Below are 16,329 nucleotides of genomic sequence, written 5' to 3'. Positions count from 1 at the left end.
GATTAACCAGCAGCAGTGGGGACAAGGGTCTCAATGGGCCAATGTGGCTGGAGGGAGGAAGCCTGGGGCACCTGTAGCAGGTCCAGCTCCAGAAGAAGGAGGGGACTTTAAACACAAGAAAAGGGAAGCATTTTACACTCAACTTGCTTGAGTTGGGAGTCAACTGCCTTGGCTCATTCCTCTAAAAATCTAGCTTGAGGATAGAGAAACTCTAAAGGTTTACAAAACTCAGTGGTTCTTAGCCTTTTGGTATTGGAATCCAGTAACAGCATGATTTTTTTTTTTTTTGTATAGGGGATTGAACCTAGGGGAGCTTAACCACTGAGCCCTTGTTTGTTTGTTTGTTTATTATTTGAGACAGGGTCTTGACAAGTTGTTTAGGACCACGCTAATTTGCTAAGGCTGGCTTTGAACTTGTGATCCTCCTGCCTCTGCCTTCCAAGTTGCTGGGATTACAGGCATGTACCACCATGCCTGGCTAACAACATGGGCTTTTCCTGAAAGGCACACAGTAAGCACACATACACTCATATTCAATTTTACTCATAGGAGGCACAGAGTTCCCAGAGGTCCAAGGACCCTGGGTTAGGAAACTTTGGTTAGGCTGATGTGAAGTTAATATCATAAACAAGGTTACTGATTTGATGGAGGTGAGGGTGGTGGAATGAATAACAGGCAGGAGTGACCTCCTGGGTATGTGGCCCAACCCTCCCATTTTCACAGATGAGCTAACTGAGGCCTAGAGGGGAGGAGCTGGCCAGAGTTCATACAGAGCCACTCGGGCAAATTCTCCTGAGGCTTTGTCTGGTCCCCAACGTCTGTACCCATGTTATGACAAGATGGTACCCCTTATCCCACAGTGCATGCTCCTCTCACCTCCTCTGAAGTTAGCCTAGGTGAGAAGGTGGCAGGACTCAGGGGACAGCCAGACCTGGACCCCAAACTGGCCTACCCCCTCTAGCTGTGTGGCTTTGGGTAAGTTACTCTCCTCTCTGAGTCTGTTTCCTCTGCAAAAAAAAAAGAGAGAGAGAAAGAGACTTTATAAGTTCTGATATTTTTCATTCTTATTTCTGTGTTTTTAAAACTTGAAGATTAAATGCTTTTTTGGGTGGGTTGCTTTTAGAATTTAAGTGGCTTTAGCAATGTTGATACTACTTATACTAAATATATTTTTTTCAGCAAAGAAGTTGCCATTCTCTGCAGTTTTCTGTTGGGTCTTGGGGACAGCTGCTTCAACACCCAGCTGCTTAGCATCTTAGGCTTTCTCTATTCTGAAGACAGTGCACCGGCCTTTGCCATCTTTAAGTTTGTTCAGGTAACCCCTTGGGCCTTTTCCTTTAAGCTTCGCCTGGTTTGCTGTGGTTACTAGCTTGTGGTTTTTAAGTGAAAACCGGGGATATCCTTTAAAAGGATTTGCATGGAAGTGGGAAGCACTGAGCAGCACGATTCCCTGACTGGCTGAGAGATTTCATGTTCTGGTTTACTGCTCGGATTGGAGGTTCCCATCCCTGGAGCCAGAACCCCACTTGCACACCTTGCAGACAGGGTCCTTCTTACTCTGCACAGGGCTGTTTTAACAGCAGAGATGGCTTCCCTGATGTGACCCACTCTTGGGGGGCCGGGGGTGAGTTAGCAACTGCGGGAAGGAGAGCAAGATCTGCCAGTCACAGGCATCCCTTGGGTCTGCAGGGTGGGGCTGATTGTGAGGCTGGGCAGGCCTCTGTGTGCCTGTGTAATTTGTCTTGTTTTTCTCGTAGTCCATCTGCGCGGCTGTGGCCTTTTTCTACAGCAACTACCTTCTCCTTCACTGGCAGCTCCTGGTCATGGTGGTATTTGGGTTTTTTGGAACTATTTCATTCTTCACTGTGGAATGGGACGCTGCTGCCACTGTGGCCCGGGGCTCTGACTACCGAAGTATCTGATGAGGTACCCGTGGGAGGCTGCACAGCTCCAGAGCACAGTTGAAGTGACTTCAGTTGTCTTCATAGTACAGTGGATGATGTTGAGTGTGGAGAATCAAAGAGTTCAGGCTTGAACCAGCTGGAGCTGGATTAAAGTTTACAGATATTAGTTATTTAAAACCAGTGTAATAAGGGAAATCTATCAGTTATAATTGTTCAGCGATACTGCTTTCCATTTATCTATCTCAAGCTCCTTACAATCACATTATAGAGTGTGAATGTATTCTTCTGCCTTGAGAATTCCAGGCCATATGTCGTATAAGGATTCTTGCTGGGTCTGGAGTGTGTTTTACTACATAGTAACGGAAACATATGCCTCTCCACATGTGTATCTGGAATGACATTCAAATAGTGATGTGCTGACATTTAGTCTAACTTTGAAAAGGTTTTTCCTCATTAAATGTTTCTTAGATTTTCTTACCTCATAGTTCATACCAAGGAGTGGCCAATTAAGTATAAAATGAGGAAAAATTATCTCAAGTCTTAAAACAAGAATATAACATCACAGCAAACAAAACCATGTTTAGAAGAGTTAAACACATTTACTAGGGGAAGACTTTTGTTAGTAATTTTCCTGAAAGATACAATGCAAGAAAGAAAGAAAAACTAGAGGGAGGTCTGAGCTGGGGGGAGGATGTTGTCACTTAAGTGTGATCTTATAGCAGATGCCATTCAGTCACATGTCTGAGAGTGGAATGTAACTATATAGGAAAATATTTAAGTGGAGATGTTAACTTTCCTCTATAAGAACTCGCTTAAAATTTTTATAATTGAGATGTAATTCAGAAATGATAAAATTCATCATTTTAAAATGTGCAATTTAATGTGGTTTTTTGAAAAAAAGTATATTTGGTAACCATCACCATTATCGAGAACATTTTCCTCACCCCAAAAAGAAGCCCCCCACCTGTCAGCAGGCACTTCCCTTCTCTGGCTGGCAGCCCCTCGAGTGCCTTCTGTCTCTGCCCTTGCCTGTTCTGGAGGTGGCAGAGCTCGCGGTCAGTGATGCTCACCTGTACCAATGAAGAGCTGCACGACAAGCGAGTCCAGCCCAGGGACAAACAGTACCTTGTTTTCTTTCTTTCTTTTTTTTTTTAACATTCTCTGTCCCTTTTTTTTTTTTTAAGAGAGAGAGACAATTTTTTAATATTTATTTTTCAGTTTTGGGCAGACACAACATCTTTGTTTGTATGTGGTGCTGAGGATCAAACCCAGGCCGCACACATGCCAGGCGAGCGCGCTACCGCTTGAACCACATCCCCAGCTCACAATACCTTGTTTTCCATTATTTTTTTTTAAACCTGCCAGAAATTTAGAAATTTTATTGTTGGTTTGAAAAATCTGAAGAAGTTCCACGTGTTTGGTGACAGCAGCAGGGAGTCGGAGACCCTGCAATTAGGTGAACTTCTGGGAGAAGTCTCTTGGTGGAGCGCTAGCTCTTGGGCTCCAGGTTGTGAGGCTGCTCTTCTTGTAGTTGACCTACCCTCCCTTGGTTTAGTTGACCCTGTGGAAAAACTGTATTGTCAATGCTCTTTCTTTCGGACTTAAGACAACGATCTGTTTTCTTTCTAAGCTCATTATTATTTTAGTTTTCTAATGCAATATAATAAATTACCCCCAAAATTAGGTGCTTACAGTAACACGCACCTATTATTATCCCTCAGTTTGTGAGTCTGAGGGTTCTGAGCCGGGTCCTCGGTGCCCTTGCCATGGAAGTCTGGAAGCTGCCTGGCCCCTGGGGGAGATGCCCAGCTGTCTCAGGCAGGCCAGCAGGAGTCAGTTCTTCACCATCTCCTGGACCGAGGTCTCTGGTTTCATGTGGCTGTTGGCTGAGACCATCTTCCTTCTGTGGAGCTGTCCTTGGGGCAGCTCACCATATGACAGTCACCCTTGCTACAGAAGACCAGAGCCAGAGGGAGCAAGGCGGAAGTCACGCCCTCCTCCCTAGCTCTGTCTCCTGCATTCCTTTGGCAGGTCACTTGGCCCAAGGGGAGAGGGTTACACAGGGCTGAGTGCAAGGGCTGGGTTGTTGGGGCCAGGCTGCTGGTCACAGGAGCCTTTCATGTCGGGGGGCATTCCCAAGCCCCTCCTCTCCCAGGCCCTTGCCCTGTTGGCTCCTAGTAAAGCTGCAAGGCTGTGCTGGCAGAGGGCGGGGAGCAGGCTCTGTGAGCAGCTTGTTGAACCCAGGGAAGCCATGCCTCACCGCTTGTAGGGTCCCTGGCGGTGGTTGCCCCAGAAGTGAAGTGAGTGCCCACTTCCCTGGCTGCTCCCTGCTGTGTGCTGTGCTGCTCACTTTAAGTTCTGTACTCCCGTTATTTTTTGGGGGGGGGGGGATGAGGGTTGTTTTGTTTTTACTCCATTTTTGTGTATCTATAGTGTGAATAAATTGGGAACTCTTTAGATGACCTAAAACACGAAGGCCATCTTTTAAATTCTCAGCATTAGTTATTTACAAATGAAATGTGACAATGAAATAAAGAGTTTAATTTTTTAAGTGCTTGTCTTATACATTCTGTCAATGATTTTTATCTCCATGCTTTAGCTTGGCCTTGCATGGGGGTGTGTATATGGGTGTGCTGCTGTTACTGCAGATTCATGTCCCATATGCTGACATTTGGCTCAGACCTGGAGCGACTTTTATTTGTTTAATTATTTACATTTTGCTGTTAGAGGGGGAACCCAGAGCCTCCTGCATGCTAAGCATGTGCTTTACACACTGTTATGCCCCCAGCTTAAAACTGTTGTTGAACCATGAATGTTTTTCTCAGAGTTTGAAGATGTCCCCCAGCCCCCGCTGCCCTCCGGAATTTTCCACACCCAGAAACTTGAAAACCTTTAAACATGGACTCTGGCTTTTCATATACAGGTTTTCTTTCCTGATGTATTTGTTGACCCACCCACTGTAAATCTATAGGGGGAGTCTGTAAGTTCTCAAAAACAAGTTCCAATTAATAGTTAAACATCTGAGTCCCCACCAGCAGATGAGGGGTAAAGGTGTGTGATATGTCATTCATCTGTGTTAGCTTTTTTGTTACTGTGACCAAAATACCTGACAAACAACTTAGAGAGGAAAGATTTCTTTTGGCTTGTGGTTTCTATCCAAGGTTGGCTGGCTCCAGGGCAGAAATGTCGTGGCCTGAGGGCTCGACCGAGGAAATCCACTCAGCTCCTGGCAGCTGTGAAACTGTGAGGAAGGGTCAGGGGACATGATGTAGTTCCCGGGCTGGGGATGTGGCTCAAGCGGTAGCGCGCTCGCCTGGCATGCGTGCAGCCCGGGTTTGATCCTCAGCACCACATACAAACAAAGATGTTGTGTCCGCCGAAAACTAAAATAAATAAATATTAAAAGATTCTCTCTCTCTCTCTCTCTCTCTTTAAAAACAAAAAAAAAAAATGTAGTTCCCAAAGGTACCGCCTCGGTGACCACTTCCTCCACCCCTGTTCCTGCTGCCTCGCTTCCCCACTTTCCAGTAGTCCATTCCAGTTATTAAACCATCAGATGGGTTAATTCACCCAACCCCTGGACATTGCTGCCTTGGGGACCAAGTCTTCAATACATCAGCTTTTGTTCTAGATCCACACCACAAGGTCATCCTTAAAAAGGAACTTCTGTCACGTGCCATAGATAGGCTTTGAGGTATTATGTGAAGTGAAATAAGTCAAAAAGAAACACTGGCTCCACTTAGGTGAGGCCCCTGGTAGTCGAATTTATAGACAAGTAGAACCGTGGGTCGGGGAGGGAGGAATGGGGAGTCCGGGTTGGAGGAGTCCAGTGTAAAGTAAAAGTTACAGAGATGGATATGGAAATAGATGTCTATGGTGATTGAATAAAAAGTGAATATGCGTAATGCCTCGGAACTGTACACCTAAAAACAGGTACAGTGGTCAATTTTGTATCTTACCAGTTTAAAATATTTTGGAAAGTTACGTGAGTGTTGTGTCTCGGAGACCTGAGGACCATCCCTGAACAGCCCTGGGCATGTAGTTGTAATCATGGCTTAAGGTTTATTACAGTGACATGGCTGGGATACACAGCCAGGTCCTGGGGAACCTCTGGAGGAGCCTCGTGTGGGCTTTCTTGGGCTGTCCATCCTGGGAGCATGCTGGCCTGCTTGTCCTCCGGCTGTGAAGACAGCAGTGAGCATGGTGAACTTACAGCACTGATGTTTTCACTGAGGTCTGGTCACATGGGAAGCCTGTACAGCTTCTGCCCAAATTCCACACTCCCAGAAGGAAAGCAGGTCTCTATGGCAGAAGCCACTCTATTTCCACTGTTCTGGGAACTGGACACGCTCAGAAGCCAGCCAAGGGCCAGCTGGGAAGGAGAGCAGTCTGGTCCTCCTCTGTACAGTGACGAAGCAGGCTCAGGTAGGAGGCTTCCACAAGGGTTGGCATGTGCCTTCCAACCGCCCTGTGGTGCTGGGTTCTTTTTATTTTTTTGGCGGTGTCGGGGATTGAACCCAGGGCCTTGTGCACCCCAGGTTCATTTTTGCTGGGCATTTCCTTTAGGGCTATAGTCCTTAGGGTCTGCCCATTGACTTTAACTGATAAGACTCCATTTTGGGGAACCACAGAATCTAAAACCTGTTTGTAGGTACTCCTTGGAACAAACATCATGGATTTGAGTGATTGGCAACGGAACATGTGTATCCTTTATTTTCTCAAATTAGATTTACTATGGAACTGAAAAAAAATTCTTTGTAGTATGGCTAAGCGTCCAGTAGTGTTACTTTTGGTCCTCCAAGAAAATGGAAGCCTTGGGCAAATGGGATCATTCTGTCCACATAGTAGGGATAAATGTCCTACTGTGGGCCTTTGCTGTTTATCTAAAAGTGAAATGAAGACGGATACTGATAAGAAAATTAAGTTTCAAAAGTCAACATCTCATTCAAATGTCACATAACTACCGTGGCTTGTTTGTATTCCTTTGCTTTGGTTTCCAGCTTGTAAAATAGACAGCCCTCTTCTCTCTCAGAAATATTTTTGTTTGTTTTTGAGGTGCTAGGAACCCAAGGTGGGTGCTCTACCCCTGAGCTCCATCCCCAGCCCAGTTCTAGAAAGTTTATTGGTGTCATCTGAGGCCAACAAACTAGAATGTTCCAGTGGCTCTGGACAGCAGCAGGATGTGCTCTGAGCACCTCTGTGGCGTCTGGTAATGATTGTTTTCCAAACCGCGGTCAAGGCTGGAAGGTCTCCTGGTCTTGTCCAAGGAGTTCTGCCCCGATGCTGTGAACTGAGAGCTGATGGGCAGGAAGAGCTGGATGCAGCTGGAGGAAGGTCGCCCAGGAGGCTCCTGGTGCGTCCCTTCTTCGCTTCATTTCAGCTCGTAGACTTTCTTCTCTCCTTCAGTCGCTGTCAGGTAGCCCGATTCTTCCCTATTTTTTTGCTTCCATCCTAAGCCTGCTCGACTTCTTTTTTATTGGTTTGGTTCTTTCAATTTTGTGTTTTGAAAGGGATCCTCTGGAATAATTGTCACATGAACTGAAAACCAAGTCTTGATGACTCATTGTAGCCTGAGGAGAATGTGCCTCTCTTTTGCAGGGGGTGGGTAGGGTGCTGTTCACAACCAGATGAACTAATTCAATGAAAAAGGAGCATAGCCAACATTTTCAGTTGGCATGTGGGCAAGTCGTCTGTGCAAACAATGGTGCTGTGGGAGGGAGCTGGCAAGGGTGCCAGGGCTGGCATTGCTCCTGCAGGTAGACTCTGTGCCTGTGGGATTCTGCAGGGCAGGCTTTGCAGCCAGAGCGTGCGTAACTGAAAGACATCACCTTGGCATCAGCAAACCCTTTTGACTTAGGGAACATTTAGGCCCATCCCATTGTTTTGCAGGATGCAGGGCGGTGTGTTGGTTTACAGTTAGTTTTTTTTCCTAAACAAGCATCCCTTTCATTCCTTTCTGGGTCAGCACAACCCCTGATACTAGAGAAAGTGAATGGCCCAATGGGGACATGCTTATTTATGTCTGTTCATATTAAATATTTAAATATGCCAGATGAGCTGGCACACATTCAGTGTCACCGTGCCCTCAGAGGTCTGCTTGGTAAGGATGATTTTCTTTGCCTACAGACTTTGCTTAGGAATCTTGAGTGTTTGGCTCTCTGTCACATTTTTGCAAATAGTATAAGCGAGGTACCATTATTACACTCATTTTATAATGATAAAGCCAGATGCAGAGAGACCAGCTAACATACTGAAAATGGCGAAGCTGGTAGGTAAGGGACTGAATTAAAACCCAGATTGTCTGTTTTAGGGCCTGGACAATTAGCTATGCTCCAGCCATGTACCACAGGTGGCTTGTCAGCGCAGGATGCCAGGACTGTCATGGCCAAGGCAGTATAAGGTTTATTATAGTGTTTTCTAGGTACACAGGGGAGTGTGGCAGGCAGAATAAGGACTCCCCAAGTGAGTCCTGTTCTAATCCGCAGAGCCTGGGAATATGTTAGCTCCCTGGTGGGAGTCCGAGGGGATTAAGGTGCAGATGGAACAAGTTTGATTATCAGCCGAACTCGAGGCAGGAGAATTAACCATGGGTTATCTGGATGGGCCTGGTATAATCAAAGGGTTCAGAGTTAAAGAGGGAGGTGGGAGGGCCAAGGTCAGAGCAACGCCTGTGCACAGGCCATGCTGTGGTGGGCTTTGGAGATGCAGGAAGGAGTCACAGGCTGAGGAAGATGGTGGCCTGTGAAGGAAGCAGGAACGGGCAAGGGAACATTCTCCCTGGAACCTCCAGCAGGCATACGTCCTGGTGACACCTTGGTTTGAGCCCAGCAGGGTCATTTCAGACTCTACCTCCAGAAGTATAAGGTAATAAACTTGCGTTGTTTCAAAACATTTATTTGGGGCAAATTAAAGCTAATACAGGGAGGAATGGATTTTTTAAAATCTTTCACATTGGTTGACCACAGATGGAAGGTGAGGGATGTTGTAATTTTCAATAAATTTCCCTGTTCAGAATTGTTGGTTGTTGGGCTGGGGATGTAGCTCAAGCGGTAGCGCACTTGCCTGGCATGCGTGCAGCCCGGGTTCGATCCTCAGCACCACATACAAACAAAGATGTTGTGTCTGCTGAAAACTAAAAATAATAATAATAATAATAAATATTAAAATTCTCAAAAAAAAAATAAATAAATAAAGAGAATTGTTGGTTCTTCCTACCAGATCAAGCCCAAACTTCTTATTTCTCCCAACATTTGACAGCTTCTAAGAACTGATCCTACAGGACCTTAATACTACAGAACTGCTCCATGCAAAACCCAGACTTCGGGGTGCAAAGCCATGCTCGTCTCCAGAACACACCCCTTTCTGGGGTCTCCTCATTTTGCTCTGTGACTCCATCCTACTTACCCAGCATCTCTGCCTTTTCTCCCTGTGTTTCCCGGAATGGCCTGTCTTTCCCCTGCTACCGACTCCTCCTGACCTGTCAGCCCCACCTCCCTGGTCCCCAGTCTGGATGTAGTTGCTACAGGGGCAGAAGTCCTGTTCTCCTGACCTACTGCTCCTTTTGCACCCACGGTTTTTTATTGCCCTCACAACTGGCTTAACTCCATCACTTTATGCATACTCTTTACACTGATGAGTCTGAAGACATTTTTATCCTAAACATTTCCAACACCAAATAAATTGCTGTGTTTTTTTACCCCCATATCAACCAGTTAGATGAGCGGTCACCCATGAGACTCCCTCCCCTAAACAGCCTTCTCGTACCCTGGTCTCTGTGTGGGAGGGGCCACTCATCCATGGGCGACAGCCCACTCACGGAATGTTGCTGCTATTAATCATTTTTAAGAAGGAACATGACACAAGTAATAACCTGTTTGGCAAAGTCCCTTCGTGGTGTGTAATTATTTTTTTTCTGGCCGCAGAACGATGATTGTAATGTTGGTTGCCTTGATGCTTTTCTTGCTGCTCCAGAACTGATGGCTGCAGTGAAATAACCTCAGGTGGGTTGCCAGGCCAGGGAATGTAGTCCAGCGTAGAGTGTCTCCTTAGCATGCCCGAAACCTGGGTTCATTCACCACCACCAAAAAAAAAAATCCCCTAAATACAAACGAACAAACAAAAACCACATCTTCCTCAATTTAAGTTTCTGTATGTGTCCCACATCTGGATGATGGGACTTAATGGGTTAAATGGCTTCAATATTAATGAAAGTTCACCATCTTGAACTCATGATGGTCCATGGGCATGGTGGCAGCTCTGCAAACACCAGGGAGAGTTGTGGATTTAAATTTAGGCGCGAGCAAGAATAAGAAATGTGAATGCTGTCAGATCCAAGTGGAGTCAGTGGTACCAGAGCCTCGCCAGCTGGCGGTGGGAAGTCCAGACAGGGCCTCCCAGGCATGCTCCGATGGAACCCAGGGAAGGGCTCCCAGCACCAAGCCTACACCTAGAGCACCTGGGAGCAGGCCTACCCAGCAGCAGCCTGCTTTATCCTGGACAGCTGCCTCTCCTGTTACTGGCCCACGAGGCCAAGAATTATTGATTCACAATTTATGTGACCTTCCTCCTTTCGCCTTCAAAATCACTTGTCTTGCTTTGCCTCTGGGTATGCCCATGGCCACTGGGGCATATCATAGCACATGTATTCCATGATGGCCATCTCCTGTCATTTATTTCCAAATAACTTCCTCTCTCTGAAGAGCCTATCTCTGTTGGTATTTTAGGTTGTTGTTAAATATGGCAACTTCCAAAATTAATTCATTAAGTCCCAAGTTTTTAGTTCTTTAAATATTTTGGCAAAATTGACACAGGTACCATAAAATAGGTTGGAAGTAATTTATAGCCTATATATATTTTCTCATGTATATGGAAATATAATTATTCTTTCAAATGCACCAGTCATGTTAATTTTCTCAAAAGAATAGAACCCTAACACAATATTCATTCCAAAAGTTACAAATGGTGCATTCGTTGCTCAATTTAAGTTTCTGTATGTGTCCCACATCTGGGATGATGGGACTTAATGGGTTAAATGCCTTCAATATTAATGAAAGTTCACCTCCAAAGGAGAAGGAGAAGTAGACCATTCAGGTGAAATGGAGGAAATCTTAGAAAGATACTCAAAGTGTCTCAAGAGGAAATAGGAACTCTGAATAGCTTATGACCAGTAAAGAAACTTAATAGTCACTAAAAATATACCCACAGAGAAAACTCGAGGCCCAGCTGGCTGCATGGTGAGTTTTATCAAGGACTTAGAGAAGGACTAATATTTACCCTTCACACATTTTTTTCAGAAAATGGCAGAGGAGCAGACCACTTTGCAACTCCACCATAAGGCTGGTGTGACCTGGTTCCAAAGCCAGACACGACAAGAAAACCACAGACAAGTATCCGTCATGAACATAGAGGCCAAGATACTACCAAACCTAATTCATATAAAACAAATACATAAAAAGGGTCCTACATCGTGACCAAGTGGGATTTGTCCCAGGAAAGCAGGATTGGTTAAACATCTCAAAATCAATTGATAAAAAAGAGTCATTTTCCAACACCAACCGGGTGTTCTTTTCTGATGCTAACTATTCAGCCCTAGCACAGACCCCACAAGTTAAAGGCTCGGTCCCATAAGACTCCCCCTCTTCAGATACAAGAAGGGCACGTTTGATATTTGCTAGTACAACTCACAGAACTCAGCCAAGTGCTAACTTACTGACATGGCTTTGTGTTCATAAAGAATACAACGCAGGAACAGCCAGATGGAAGCCAAGCATGGGGGCAAGCTGGTTTGGGGATTGGAACATGAGTTTCAAAGGCCTCTGGTACACTGCGCTGTCAAGACACAGAAGTGTTCGACAATCCGGACGCCCCCTGTAGGTGTGCTTGATGGAATCATTATCCCCTGGTAACTGAGTCCCAGCGTGCACCCACCCCAGAGGAAAAGCTGAGAAGCTCCAACATATGATACTGTGTAGTTGGTTTCCCAGGCAACCAGCCCCTGTCTAGAAGCAACTTAAGTCACCTCATTAACAGGTAGAGGTGCTCCTGGGCTTGCGGTGAGGAGTATGTTCTGATAAACCTGTTGTAAGTTGAGAATATTGTAAGTTGAAATGTATTTATAACTTACCAAGCATCACCACAACAGAAGTCTGTAGAGTTATCTGTGTTTACCCTGAGGCTGTAGGACTGCCTTTTGTGGCTCTGCCCTCCTGCCCAGCAAGCTTCGCAAGAAAAGATCATACCTCCTGCCATTAGCCTGGAAAAGAGCAAAGTTCAAAATTCAAAGTATTTCTATTGAGTGTACCTGGCTTTTTTTTTTTTTTTTTTTTTTTTTTAACCATTGTGAATGTAGAAAATCCTAAATTGAACATCCTAATTTGGGACCATTGAACTCACCTGTGGTCACTATGAATAACAAAAGATACTCCTGACATCAGGACATTCCTGGGGTTTTAGGAACTTTGTGCCAGGAACTGGGGACAAAGACCAAAATACACACACACACTCTCATATATATATATATATATATATATATATATATATATATATATATATATATGTGTGTGTGTGTGTGTGTGTGTGTGTGTGTTCATTATGCTACAGTGGTATACCATATCAATCAAATGAATAACAAACCCCATGATTGTCTCACTAGATACAGAAAAAGCACTTGACAAAATTCAACACACATTCATGAAGAAGAACTCACAAAAAATGAGGAGCTGCCCACAGAGTGGGAATAGAGAATGCCTTCAACTTAATTGGTGCATCATGGAAAACTCACAGCCACCTTCACACCTAGAGAAAAAAGACAAAGCACTCTTTCCTGAAGATTAGGATAAAGGCAAGGTACACTGTCACCTCTAGCAGCATCTAGATTGTAGAAGAACTACTGCTGTTCATCACAGATGACATAATCTCATGCAAATGCTCCCAGGAATCCACCAAATAAATCCCAGAGCTAAAAAGTTTAGCAAGGTGGAAAGGATACAAGAGCAATATAGAGAAATCAACCACAGAACAATTTGAAAATGAAATTTATATTACCTTCACATAAAACAATAATAAATGTAAGTACAATTTCTGTATGCTGAAAACTTACATAAAACATTGGCAACAGAAATAAGGACGACCTACATAAGTGGAGGAAAGTTCCATGTTGATGGATTCCAAGACTCAGTATTGTCAAAATGGTGATTTTTGCAGGCATGGTAGTGACACCTATAATCCCAGGAGGCTGAGGCAGGAGGAAACATGTTCGAGGCCAACCTTTAGCAACACTCTCTCAAAACAAAAAGGGACTGGGGATGTAGCTTGGTGGAAGAGTGCCTCAGGTTTAATTCTTAGTACTGAAGAGGGGGTAAAAATAAAGAAGATAATTTTTACCACATGAATTCATAGACTGAAGCAAACTCAAGATCCCATAGGATTTCTTTGGGGGAAAATTGACAAGTTGACTCCAAGGTTTACAAGAAAATACAAATGACTTGGAATAAGCAAAACAATTTTGAAAAAGAGCAAGATTGGTAGAGTATCATTTTTAAATTCTAAAACTTACTGTGAATATGCAATAATTAATATAGGGCAGTATTGACACAAGGACAGATCGATTAAAAAAAAAAGAATTGAGGATCCAGAAATTCTTATATTTCTGGCCAATTGATTTCTTATTTATTTTTTCTGGTACTGATTGAACTTGGGGGCACTCTACCACTGAGCTACATTCCCATAGTTTTTTTTCATTTTTAATTTGAGATAGGATCTTGCTAAGTTGTTGATGCTGGCCTCTGATCTGCAATCCTTTCTCAGACTTGATAGTTAATGGGATTGCAGGCATGCACCACTGCACCCAGCTTTTTTTTTTTTTAAGGTCTCTAATTATTATTATTCTTTGTTTTGTTGTTTTATTTTTTTGCATTGCCAGGTTTGATCCCAGGGCCTCGCACATGCTAGGCAAGCAAACATCCTCAGCCCCTTGTCAATTGATTTCTGACAAACATAGCAAGATAATTCAATGGGGAAAGGATAATCTTTTCAAGAAATTGAATAGTCAATGGATGGGCGTTGTTTGTGGCGCATGCCTATAATCCCAATGGCTCTAGAGGCTGAGACAGGAGGATCTTGAGTTCAAAGCCAATTTCAGCAATAGTGAGGCGCTAAGCAACTCAGTGAGACCCTGTCTCTAAATAAAATACAAAATAGGGCTGAGGATACAGCTCAGTAGTTGAATGCCTCTGTGTTCAATCCCTGGTACCCGCTCTGCCACAAAAAAAGAAATTGAATATTTACATGCAAAAGAATAAACCTAGACCCTTACCTTACACCGAAGTACATAAATACCAAAGCAAAGTAGGTCATAGTCATCATGGTAAAAGCTGAAACCATAAAGCCACTATGTGAGAAAATGGAAGAAAATCTTTCACCCAGGTTGGGTAGAGTTTTAGGTATGACACCAAAGGCATGATGCTTTAAAAAAAAAAATGGATGAATTGGATCTCATCAAAATTAAAAACTTTTATTTCAAGAGCCAGAATTCAGATAAATGTAAACACAAGGCACAGATTAGATTAGATTAGAAAATACTGCAGATTGTTTGCCTGACGAAAGGCAAAATTTGTATCCAAAATATATAGAGAACTCTTATAACTGATTAATAGTAAGAAAACCCAGGTGGGTGCAGTGGCTCATACCTGTAATCCCAGTGGCTCTGGAGGCTGAGGCAGGAGAATTGCAGGTTCAAAGCCAACCTCAGCAAAAGTGAGGCGCTAAGTGACTCAGTGAGACCCTGTCTGTAAGTAAAATTTAAAAAATAGGGCTGGGGATGTGTCTCAGTGCTCGAGTGCCCCCCGAGTTATTATAAGTGCCTCTAAATTATTAGAAAAAACTTATAAGAAGAAAAACCAATTTTAAAATAGGCAAAAATTTTGATTTCACCAAAGAAGGTATATGAATGTCTAAGAGTGTTACAGGCCACGCTATATGGGCAATGACGTATAGCCAAACAGTTGCCAAACAGATTCATGTAAGAAATGCTTCTCCCATGGGAACACTCCCCCTCTGTGCCTATCAATAGTTGCTTAGCATAGCATGTTTGGCAACACAAAATGGTAATTCTTTTTTTTTTTTTTAAGAATTATTTTTTAACATTTAGTTTTTAGTTTTCGGCAGACACAACATCTTTGTTTGTATGTGGTGCTGAGGATCGAACCCGGGCCGCACGCATGCCAGGCGAGCGCGCTACCGCTTGAGCCACATCCCCAGCCCAAAATGGTAATTCTTACGCAATGTAAAATTGTTCTCTTTGGTTCCCATTTTTCTTGAGCAGTGTACTCTGTCAGCGATTGATCGTTTAGATGTTAGTAACCATTCTCTAACTTGTACTCAATTAGGGTCATTTTGACCCACTTCCCTTCTGCTTGCTTGCTGCTATGCCAACCTGGAAAGTCCCCGGGGAAATCCCAATGTACCCACTGCACTGTTTGGCTAACTGCTCAATTCAGCTCTGTGCCTCTGCTTGCGGATGTGGGCCACCCGGCTAAATAAAGACTCCAATTCAAACAAAATGGACTTGGTATGTTCTCTGAACGGTCTGCCCCATAACAAGAGGACATGAAAAGACGCTTGTGGTTGTACATGTTGTGAACATAGCATGGTTGGGTATTCAAATTGGTGCAACCACTTTGGAAAGCAGTAAGGAGATTCCTTAGAAAACTTACAATGGAAGCACCATTTGATCCAGTCATCCCACTCCTCGGTCTATACCCAAAGGACTTAAAATCAGATACTACAGTGATGTAGCCACATGAATGTTTATAGCAGCTCAATTCACAATAGCCAAGCTATGGAACCAACCTAGGTGCCCTTCAATAGATGAATGGATAAAGAAAATGTGGTACATATACACAATGGGATATTACTCAGCCATAAAGAAAAATGAAATTATGGCATTTGCCAGCAAATGGCTGGAACTAGAGAATATTATGCTAAGTGAAATTAGCCAGTCTCCCAAAGCCAAAGGCTGAATATTCTCTCTGATATGTGGATGCTAATTCACAACAAGGGAGGGTGGGGAGGAGAAGAAGAGAAGTTCACTGGACTAGACAAAGGGGAATGAAGGGAAAGGAGGGGGAGGGGAATAGGAAGGACAAGAGAATTATTTAGAAATAAAGATTTCAAAGCTTAGTTTTTAGAAGTGAGCTTCAATATCAGGACCAGATTGACAGCTGGGGTGTTCTGGGATTCTGTGCCCAGAGCTGCTGGACCTCTGCCTGCTCAGGGCCCTATCTGGTGCTTGGGAGCAGAGTAGGAGTAGCCTATACCTGGTGTCCATAGGCTGAGACTGAAAGACAGTCAAATCCTGAGAAAAGCAACCCAAACCTGCTTTCTTCCTCAACCCTCTGCCTGCATTTGGTCAAGGAGGTTACACAGC

At 44.0% G+C, this 16,329-nt stretch overlaps 1 long non-coding RNA gene across 1 annotated transcript; it reads left to right on the top strand.

Annotated features, from left to right (window-relative positions):
* The first annotated feature begins 1,182 nt into the window (after positions 1-1,182).
* On the top strand, positions 1,183-12,399 carry LOC124096047 (uncharacterized). The gene is made up of 3 exons (XR_006852766.2): positions 1,183-1,315; positions 1,758-9,904; positions 11,198-12,399. It is a non-coding gene; the product is annotated as an uncharacterized LOC124096047 (long non-coding RNA).
* The last annotated feature ends 3,930 nt before the right edge of the window (positions 12,400-16,329 follow it).

Source organism: Marmota monax, unplaced genomic scaffold, assembly GCF_021218885.2.
Source record: "Marmota monax isolate L192 unplaced genomic scaffold, Marmota_monax_Labrador192_F-V1.1 WCK01_AAM20220418_F8-fsc00292, whole genome shotgun sequence".
Classification (NCBI taxonomy): Eukaryota; Metazoa; Chordata; class Mammalia; order Rodentia; family Sciuridae; genus Marmota; species Marmota monax.
Note: the sequence above shows the minus strand (reverse complement) of the source record. Positions and strands in the feature narration are given on the sequence as shown.